Source organism: Cibotium barometz, chromosome 38 (genome assembly GCF_041138505.1).
Source record: "Cibotium barometz isolate CiBa-2024 chromosome 38, ASM4113850v1, whole genome shotgun sequence".
Lineage (NCBI taxonomy): Eukaryota > Viridiplantae > Streptophyta > Polypodiopsida > Cyatheales > Cibotiaceae > Cibotium > Cibotium barometz.
Window position 1 is genome coordinate 47,784,030 of NC_141083.1, and position 10,985 is coordinate 47,795,014.

Consider the following 10,985-nt stretch of genomic DNA (forward strand, 5'->3'; position numbering starts at 1 on the left):
GCTTGAAGAGAGCTTCGCGCCCATATAAAAACTTTCAAAAACGGACAACCGAGCGAAAAGTTATGAGCATTTTACTACAAGACTATAAAACTGCCAAAATTCGCCTAAAAATTAGCAACTTTGGGAGAAATTCTGATCATCAATGAAGTAAGGGATTAAGAAATTAGTTACATGAGTGGAAAGAGCATAGAAAGAGCTTCCTAGCCATATGATCAATTTAAGAAACCAACACCCGAGTGATGAGTAATTACCGGTTGAAATTTGGATATTGGACCACAAAAACTGCACTTCTCTCTCTTTGCATGAAACCTCAATTTTCACATAGCCTCTTGCCTTTCATCTCCTTCATGATTCAAGCTAGAGGGTAAGGGTTAACATTGCTCAGCGGACAATCGTAAAGATTTAGCTATGGTCCCCAAAGTCTTTCCACATGCTCATTACCGCTAAAACCATTGGTACCTCCAAAGGAGGGCGACAATAAGGCAAGGGCTACCTTGAGAAGTCACAGGCCCGCCAAGATAATAACTCCTTATCCCACTTATCATGAATCATCAAAGAGGTCCAAAATTGGGTTAAGCATGAGGAGCTAATGCTAAATGAGACATTCACATGTAAAGAGAGTGTTTGAATAGGGGTTTGAAAGATAAGAGAATGGCAATGACACAAAATGCTCAATTGAGGAGGCTCATTCCTTGATTTGAAAGGGAGAGGAGGGCTCCTTTTATAGGTGGAGAATCACCCTCTCTTCCATTGTTACAAATTACAACATAAAAATCTTCAACCCTTCAGTGACATAAGGGTAGATGTCACCATCAATTGTCCTCTTAGGCTAAGTCTTCTATTGATTATTAAATTGAAGATTTTTTGACTTTGAGAGTGTGATGAGATAATAGCCAAGTCTAAGTGGCATGTAGGTGGAGATCCCACTTACACATGGCGGAATTCTCCTCTTCCATGTAGGCATTCTAGAAGAATCTTTCCCAATTATGCACCTACACACACTCCTCCACACGCCTTCCACACTCCCCAACTTGTAGCCTTATGGTGAATACCATATTAATAATACAATTAAAATCCATGTGAGCATGAAGGCCCACTTTTATTTTCCACATCACTAGCCTATGTACCATACCAAAGTATTTATCAAGCATACTTGTGGCATTTACAATGTGTGCACCCTAAATCAAGTAAAACCATTATACTTGAAGATAGAATGTTGTTATCGGGGTAGCCGCCAAGCCGCTGCATCACCACGCCGTTATTCCATTGTGGGCACCGCAATCTTCTTAGACAAGCTTCCACCTTATTACCATTGCGAAACCATCAAAATATGCACAAAATTGACAATGAAAGATATCAATTTTTCACGTCACAATACCTTAAAATAATTATTTTTATCCTTCAAATAATTATTTTTATTTCTAAGAACTTATAAATATAGTAGATATTTCCATGTTTCGGTACTCTTCTTCTAGGGACACATCCCATCCCACCCTCCCCTTATATCTTCACATTGCAATAAGGCTGGGCATAAACTCAATTATCATGGGTTCATCTAGCAATCCCTCTTATACTACTACGTTTGCAAGTATGTTAAGTAAATCTCTTCAATATTTGATGCACCTCAAAGAAAAGGAACCTAGATTGGATCCCCTTATGAAAGCATGGACAACAATGTCTAAAGTGCAGGAGCTCTACAAGAAGCTCACAATAGAGATAGTGGTAGACCTTGCAGACAAGAACATGCCAGAGATGAAAGCAGCTAGCCATTGGGATATGGAGAGGTTTTTTCATCATTGACAAAGAGGCAAAAGAGGCTCCTCTTCGTGGAGATGTTTCCACCTTCATTGCAAATTTAGGGTAGATAGAGAAGGCCAAGATGATAGTTGAGGTCCAAAATGCTTTCATGTATAGTTGCATGTGTTCAACATCTCATAGGTGTTTGCATCTCTCTATGGTGTCTTTGTGAAGAAGTAGCAATGATAGTGGCCCATGGAAGTAAAGAACATTGTGTACACACATGCTTTCATGTATTGTTGTGTGTGTTCAACATCCTGTAGTAGTAATGTAGTGGTCTTGTAAATTCTCTTTGGAATATAATGAAAGTTTTAGATTATAATACGGTGTCTTTGTAAATGAGTTGCAATGATAGTGGCCCATGGAAGTAAAGAACATTGAGTACATACATGCTTTCATGTATTATTGCGTGTGTTCAACATCCCGTAAGTGTTTGTCATGTAATGCAGTGGTCTTGTAAATTTTCTTTGGAATATAATGAAAGTTTTAAATCATAATATGGTGTATTTGTAAATGAGTTATAATGATAGTGGCCCATGGAAGTAAAGAACATTGTGTACACACATGCTTTCAATGTATTATTGCGTGTGTTCAGCATCTCATAGCATGTAATGATGTGGTCTTGTAAATTTTCTTTAGAATATAATGGAATTTTTAGATAATCATATGGTGTCTTTGTCAATGAGTTGCAAGGATAGTGGCCCATGGTGTCTAGTGATCTCTTCTTGTTCTTCTTTGGATACCTAATATAGACGCTATAGGTCTCTCTAATGAAGCTTTTCACTATAGATAACTTTGCATTAATGGGAAGTTTTGCTATTCAAGTTAAGTCTAAGTCTTCGTTAACTACTCCCTCATCGTTAACACTAATACTAATGAACCCTTGGTATAGCATTGCTAGAACTCTCAAAAAAAGCACTAAAAATGATCCAAGAAAACACTACTCTCAAATAGCTCTCTAAACAGGGTTCTAGCCAGCCAAGTATTAGGTTGTTACACTATGTAAGGGTAATTTATATGTTAACTATTATCATTTAAATTCACATCATCACATTTTTTATGTAGTCCAAATATTACTTTCAAACACATCTCATAACACTTATTCCTTTGATAAGATTCTACTAATTCTTTCTAGGATATCATTTGACAAGTACGGTAGGCAGATCGTAGCTTCTCAAGACTTTCCATATACTCCCTACTATTAAATATAAAGGAAACTCCCCTTTAAAATATAAAGATAAGGACATCAGCGAGATCAAGGGCTTCCCCTCCACTAACCACGTACTTTGTGAGTAACACTCCTATCTCACCTTAAACTATATCCTAAAAGGAACTAATATAATCAAACTCACTTAACCAACATAGAACAATTGTCACATGAATTATCATTTCACACATTAATATTTCACTAATGTATATATAAACACATTAATTTGGGCACTGGAAATCATTCCATACTACTCAAATTAACATAACAACCTACGTTTTTTCAAGGTTAAGCTTCCTTTTACAAAAAAAAAAAACTTAACAAATTAATTTCTTTCATGCTCAAAACACACACACACTTTCTTTACCATAAATTTAACATTTTTTGTTTATTGATTACCACTTAGGTACTTCTAAACCTTCACTTATTAACCCTTCAACATACCCACAACTAGGTCATTTTACAAAAGAACTACCAACAAATAAAATATCATTAACATCAACTCTTACAAACCTCAAGAACTTACAAAAACTAACACTTTTGCTTCATTAAGAACATTGGAATTCTTTCTCTAACCCTATTTATTAACCCTCCACTAATCACGTAATTAACTCCACTTTACACTAAACCACCATCATAACCTTTTTTTTTGCTAAATCCCTTTTACATAGTGAAAATAAATAAAAAATAAAGTCTACTTTCCTTTTAAACCATCCCCAAATTCTTTAATGATAAAGCATTATTAATTTTTCTAAAACAAACAGCATAAACGTAAAGAAACAGCATAAACAGCATAAACGTAAAGAAAAATAGATATTATTTTTCCAAAATACTTTTATGTAATTGAACCTTACCCAAATGAAATTTCATATCACTCAAACTTATTTTAATTTTATTTTTTATTTTTTAATAATTTACTAATTATTTATATTTACCAAAAAAATTAACAACCCTCTAAAAAATAAGCAAATCCCTAATTTCCATTAGTGAACACCTCCTAATCATCTTTAGAAAAATTATACTCATAAAACATATTTATACTCACCCACGTCATAGCCATTAACTCATTAATTAACATGGCTCTTGAAGTATTTACTTAAACAGATCTAATTTTCATAATTCATTTATAATTTATAATTATACTCCAATTAATACCAAAAATTAAGGTTAATCTTTCTTTAACATGTTTATTTTTTATTTAACTCACATTTCCATTATGATTATTAAAAAATATACTTCCTTTGTAATTTGACATTCTGTCCTAATTAAATTGCTTAGTTATTGAACTTAACATGACTAGATATTGATGAAACTTAGGAACTAACTTAGGAACTCAATGCAATTTGATTCATTGATAAAAAGGATTTCACTAAGTACGCATTAAAACACTTAATATCTCTTAGTTTTTATCATTTTAAGCATATAAACAAAGAAGAACACCCCACTAAAATGCTTGTTTTTAATGCATGGTTGAGAGAAATGTTATTGGCAATGCTCTTGTAAGATCAAAAACATCCTCTCCTCATCAAATTTCAGCTAAATCTCTAAATCCTCTCCCTAATCTCTCTAATTATCCTAGCATAACAGCTTTGAGTTTATGTATGGAGGTGGAATCATTGCATTGCATGGTGAGCATGATGTACTTGCGTCACTATTGATTTCTTCCATAGAGTTGTACCATGCCATTAAGCTCAACCAAGTTGATTAGGTATATTCTTGTACTCTTTGTTTTGATGATGTTGTTGTTTTCGTAGTTGAAACAGAACACATTAATGACTTTGGTGGAGTCCCACTATTTGTAAACCTTGTTTTATCTACTTGTGATCAAACCATAAAGCAGTCCAAAGTCGGAAATGAAAATTTAAAAAATCAAAAGTATGTAATTACTTTAAACTTGTTGATATAAGAATATATGGATGTTTTTCTTGAAGACCTGCGAAGATGGTGTTCCACCATCGAGGGATGTTGATCATACCATTGAGGTATTGCTTGGTTAAAAACAAATAAATAAGCCTACCTATAGGCTTAGCCACTCTAAAGCACATGAGGTAGAGCAATAGGTGACCAACTATTTGAAGAAGGGTTCTATTGAACCTAGTTCTTCACCTTAGGCATCGCCCATTCTTTCTTGTAAAGAAGAAAGATGGATCAATGCAGATGTGTATAGACTATCATGCTCTTAATCAGATAACAATTAAGAATGCCTATAATTGATGAGTTATTTGATCAACTCATTGGAACCCGATAAAGATCGATTTTAGGTCGAGTTTACCATCAGGTCCATATAGAGGAGCAGGATGTTCCCAAGACTTTGTTTAGGACTCGCTTTGGCCATTACGAGTTCCTGGTTATGCCGTTTGCCCTAACAAATGCACCAGTGACCTTTATGACATTGACAGACAATGTTTTACGTCCATACATGGAAAAATTTGTAATTTTCCTAAATGATATACTTGTTTATAGTAAGTCACGGAAAGAGCACTTACAATATTTGCATCTAGTGTTTGAATTACTTTAAAAAATGTACTATTTGTGAGGAAAAGCAAATGTGAATTTTTTGCTAAGGAGATTCACTATTTGGGCCATATTGTGTTTGTTGAGGGAATTATGATGGACCCAGAGAAGGTGGAATCCATTCTCAAATGGCCAGAACCTAAAAGCCTAGAAGAATTGCATGCTACTTTTGAGGTCTGTATGGACCATGAAAGCTAGAAATGGCTTTCAAGTCGAAATGAGCCAAAAGGTAGAAAAGCTAGGTGGGCAGAGATCCTACAAAATTGACCTTCAACTTCGTTACCAAAGAGGTAAATTTAACACAGTAGTGGCCCGCGTTGAGTCACATGACAATGGTGAATGAGTCGAGCTTCACCATATTCAAGAATAAGTTCTATAATTCACTACATGGTTTGTGTGAGCATGATCCATCTTATTCAAAGTTTTGGATTGTTGTACGCACGCACTTGCCAACAACCATTGCCTTCTTTGTCAGAAAGGAGTGCTAATCTAAAGCGATTAGCTGAGGTTTCTACAAGAAGAGGGAGTTCTAGTCCGGAGCGACTAGATGGGTTTCTTGGGTTATGTACCGAGACGAAAAGCTCGAGAGTGGACCCTTCACTGGGCCATTCGACATTGTTTCAAATGGAGGTGATAAAATTCATTGGGGGGAAAGGTTTAGGAACTTCTCTATCAACGATGGGTACTTGCTTCATAAAGGTACAGTTTTTGTACCATATATTGGTGACTTTCGGTGTCAAATTATTATTGGAAGTCACGATAGTCCAAGTGCTGGTCTCCCTAGGGTACAAAAGACCTATGCACTAGTTTAAAGGCAATTCTATTGGCCTATTTTGTTCAAGGACGTCCAAGACTTCGTACTGAAATGCAAGATGTGCCACATCAATAAGCATGAGAATCTCAAAGTAAGAGGTTTGTTACATCCATTGGATATCCCTAAAGGGAAATGGGAGAGTATTTCCATGGATTTTATCACCGGTTTACCTAAAATGAGTCGAGGATATGATTCAGTTTGGATGGTGGTAGGTAGGTTGACTAAAATGGCCAAGTTTATTCCTACTAGAAAGGAGGTAAAAACTCCTGAGCTAGCTAAATTGTTTATCGAACATCTCTACAAGCTTTATGGCTTGCCTGCACATATAGTTTCTAATAAAGATGGGAAGTTCGATAGCCACTTTTGGAGGGGGCACCCGAGTCAGAGGACCATGGGTGGCTGGATAAGTGTAGGCAAGCAGGCCACTGTGGGTGGTGAACAAGAGCTCTATCTCCTCTTCGGCTATGGTGGAAGCGTGACACCTATACTCATTTAGAAAAATGTCCATTAGTAGAGTGGGTACAGCATAATTGCAAACTCTCATGTTATATCTTTGAAATCTAGCATGCAAACAGAGAGGGTTCGACAGTCTATCAATATCCTTAAAGTAGAGAATAAATTTCTAGGAGAAGCCACAAGACTTGTGGACAAAAAATAACTATTGGTGAGACACATTGTTGGGCCTTGGCTGCTTAGAGAGTGCTCAAGCTTGACGATCTGCTTGGCTGCTTCTCTTCTATTGGGTAGAGAAGCTAGGTTTGAGCGACATTGATATTTGCTCAGGTATCGTGTGTCCAGACTCCAAGGATTGGATGAGTGGGAGTCAACCAATGAAGCATTCATTGATAGAACTCTCGTTTAAGAAGGCGATGATGTGAATTCTTTTCTACTTTTTATATTTATATTTTTATGCACATCAACTTTAATGGTGTCATTTATTTTCCAAATTATTTCGTATTTCTGACGATTGGTGCATGTGCCCTCGGAGGAACGAAAGTAATTCGGTCTCGTACGATTGGTGCATGCGCCATGGGAAACTGTTTAAGAATCTGTTAAAAATTAGTCACTCGTGGTAGGTCCCCTCGCAAACCGGACATATGGCGCCTGCTGAATCTTTACGCGCTTCTGGGCGTGTGGGCTCCGATCTATACCATCACTATGGGGATGCGATGTATCACCGTGTAAAGGTTAAAGCGCCCAAGCATATTTATAAGATTTCAATATATATGTATATATTTATATATTTGCTTAGCCGTATATTACATCATATTTTAGTATTTTTTTAATGTTCGAATATTGAAAGGACTTTTAACCTTTTAACCATTGGGGAGGGATTTTCTTTTAACCTATTTCCCATTTTCCTATTTGCAGCACAATACAATCACAAAAAGAAAAAAAAAACTATACTGGAAAATCACAAGATGCGAGCAAGGCTACTTTACAAATAAGATATGTCATAACCCCAAAACCCAAAATAATAATCCAAGAATGAGCATGGATTATCTCAATAGAAAACATGTACATGACTTCCCAAAGGATCATTGGGACATAGAAAACCTGTACATGACTTCCCAAAGGATCATTGGGACATACTTACACATAAGCTTATTACCATATAATATGCCGTAAACCCAAATGATCCAGGAGTATGTATGAATCACGTGAACAGACTGCTTCCCACTATACTTTACTTACACATAGGTTTATAGTTGTACGAGGCTATAGACCGGATCATATAGTTGTATGTAGCTAAGAAGTGGATCGTAAAGCCTCGTAGGATAAGTCTCGAGTTGTCACGTGTAGGTATGAAAACCTGCAAAACCGTCTTCACCACTGGTTAAAATATGGGACTTGTTTTTGCGCTTTTAAAAAAATTGCATTGATGGGAAGAAAAAAACCAAAAAGACAAAAGCTTAAAACATAGAGGGCACAGAGGAGTAGAACAACGGGAGAGATACACACATCTAGTGGAACAACGCCTGTTTCAAATACCCCTCCCCACAAGGAGAGAAGAGCTCCTTTGGATTGAAGAGGAATTTGAACACTTCCTTTGGAAGCAAGAATTGAAGATATAATTTGATGACAAGATGCGGGTTAAGGGATTGAAGGGATTTAAATGAATGATTTTCCAACCACAAAAGGTTTCCCTTACGCTTCCCACAAGAAAAATACCCCTCTCCCTCTCCCCCATACAAGGCCCCACCGATGGGAGAGAACCACTCCTTTGGATTGAAGACGAATTTTCGATGGCGTGAGAACACTTGCTTTGGAGGCAAGAATTGGATTGAAGAGGAATTTTCCATGGCATGAGAACACTTGCTTTGGAGACAGGAATTAAAGACATAATTTGATGACAAGATCCTAGTTAAGGGATCGAAGGCATTTAAAAGAATGATTTTCCAACCACTAAAGGTTTCCCTTATGCTTCCCACACGAGATGATGATCATCATCATCTTAATCTACCTTTAGATTCCTTTCCCAACTCCCCATCCACCCCCACGAGCCCCACACAAAACGATGAAAAAACGCACACAAAACCCACCGTCCTCCACATAGAAATTAAAGACGTTTACCTCTTTGATCCTCCCCCTCCTCATCATCGTTGTGGTGCTTGGGAGCTTGTGAATGTGGTGGACGGAAGGCATCATAGAGGTTTCGGGGGGCGGTGGCAATGAGGTCTACTAACCACATCACCACGGTAGCCCGGAGACGCCCTCTCCTCCACCTCCTCCTCCTCCTCAAGGCCATAACGCCCGCTTCTTCATCCTCTGCTTCCCTGCGCCGGGAATGCGGAGGAGCATAAAATTCACCTGCTGTTATAATCTCCATAACAGAGGCAAGAAAGCTAGAAACGGGAGCGAGGGTAAGCAGGCTGCAGATCGACGAGAGAGAAACCTAAGCAGGAATTAGCTGCAGTGGAAAGCCCTAAATTTGATAGGCCTGCTTCAGCCCAGCAGATCGCCCGCCTTCTTATGGCGGTGGAGTTAGTCAGAGAGACAATCGCGCCTCCTGCGGCCCACCTGGCAAGCTGGCAACTCTGTCAATATGTCCATTTTCTACGCGTTTTGACTTACTCGGAAAATGACTCAAATGCTTTGCACTTCAAACTATAAGGAGTCCGTTAAAAATCTATACATCTCTTTTCAAACTCATTTGAGTGCTGCATAAGAGCTTAATTGAGCGTGTATGGGACGCGCACGTGCGCCCACTGGTCTTTCTCTCCTTTCTCCCACCACACACAAAATCGGCCCAAGACCTCTTAGGTGAGCTTGGACCATAGTACAAGGTACCCACAACTTGAGTTTCAAAGTGTTTGATCAACTACATGAGCCAAGAGGAAGAAAAAACCAGTCGTCGATTTTCTGATGATTTGGGCCTTTTTTTTGTTGATGAAGCTGGTTATTTTTGAGTTTGCCTTATCTACTAATTAAGGGCAACACTCTCATGAAAAAATCCCCTTTAATGCTTGCTTCCTCCAGCTCAATTGAAGCCTCCACGAATCATTTGTGATTAAGCACTAATCAGTGTCATTAGTGCAGTATTAGTAGAAATTGGATACTAGAAGAAAAAAATTAAAATTTGGAAGCTCACACACTACTTGTATTTCATCGGGTTTAAAGTATCATGTTTGCCAAGTTGTACGAGAGTAGATACTACCAATTGAAGCATCATAAGCTCATTGGTAAGACCTTCTCATTATGGCAACATAAAAAATCATCACTTCGCATATAGAGAAGTTCAAAGGGGAGGGGTTCCACACCTGGGAAACACAAATGAAGTACCTTCTCATGCACAAAAAGCTATGGAGGCTAGTCAAAGAAGATGTTAATATTTGACTATGATATTGATGTATGAAATATATATATACACAAAGTTTAGTTATATTAATATTTGCACCTTTTTGACCAAATGATGAATGGATTGAAAAGGATGAACAAGCATTGTCACTAATTGGTTTAAAGCTAGGAAAAAATATTATTCATCACATCGACTCTAAGGAACACGCAAAAGATGCATGGGATACATTAAATCTCATGGGCTGCTTCTTGTTGCTCCATGTTAGCAGCACTCCCCAATGAAAACATAAATCCACTGGTAGATCTTGTGTTTGAGGGAGATGCTACCTGCCCAATCTGTATTTGTGTACCCATATAGCTCCAACGGTACACTTGCTACATAAAACTATGCATAATCAACAGTGGCCCTCAAATACCGAAGTGTGCATCGCACACTGTCAAGATGTGGTTTGCGCGAAACCTGCATAAACTAGCTCTCTAAGCCAACAGTGTAACTCAAATCTGGCTTGCTAATCGTGACATAGATCAAACTCCCCACAATCTTCATGTTCATAGTGGTATCCTCCAATACATAACTAGAGTCCGTACTAAACTTGCCATTTTGATCTAATGGCATCGAGATTGACTTACAATCAGCCATCTCGCACTTGGACAACATGTCCAATACATATTGTCCCTATGTAACAACCAAATACCATCAGGTGTGCAAATGACCTCAATTCCCAACGCACATCTCCTAAATCCTTCATCTCAAACTTCCTTTTGAGAAGACTTTTTACATGCTCAGTCTCATCCAAGTTGTCACCCCCAACAATAATATCATCTACATAGATGGTGATGATCACAATACCCTTA

The 10,985-nt window shown here is 37.7% G+C and overlaps 1 long non-coding RNA gene across 1 annotated transcript; it reads right to left on the reverse strand.

The window, feature by feature from the left end:
* Positions 1–7,807: 7,807 nt before the first annotated feature.
* On the reverse strand, positions 7,808–9,492 carry LOC147616812 (uncharacterized). Its single transcript, XR_015262444.1, has 2 exons — positions 8,907–9,492; positions 7,808–8,145 (listed from the first exon to the last, which is right to left on the reverse strand). It is a non-coding gene; the product is annotated as an uncharacterized LOC147616812 (long non-coding RNA).
* Positions 9,493–10,985: the final 1,493 nt, after the last annotated feature.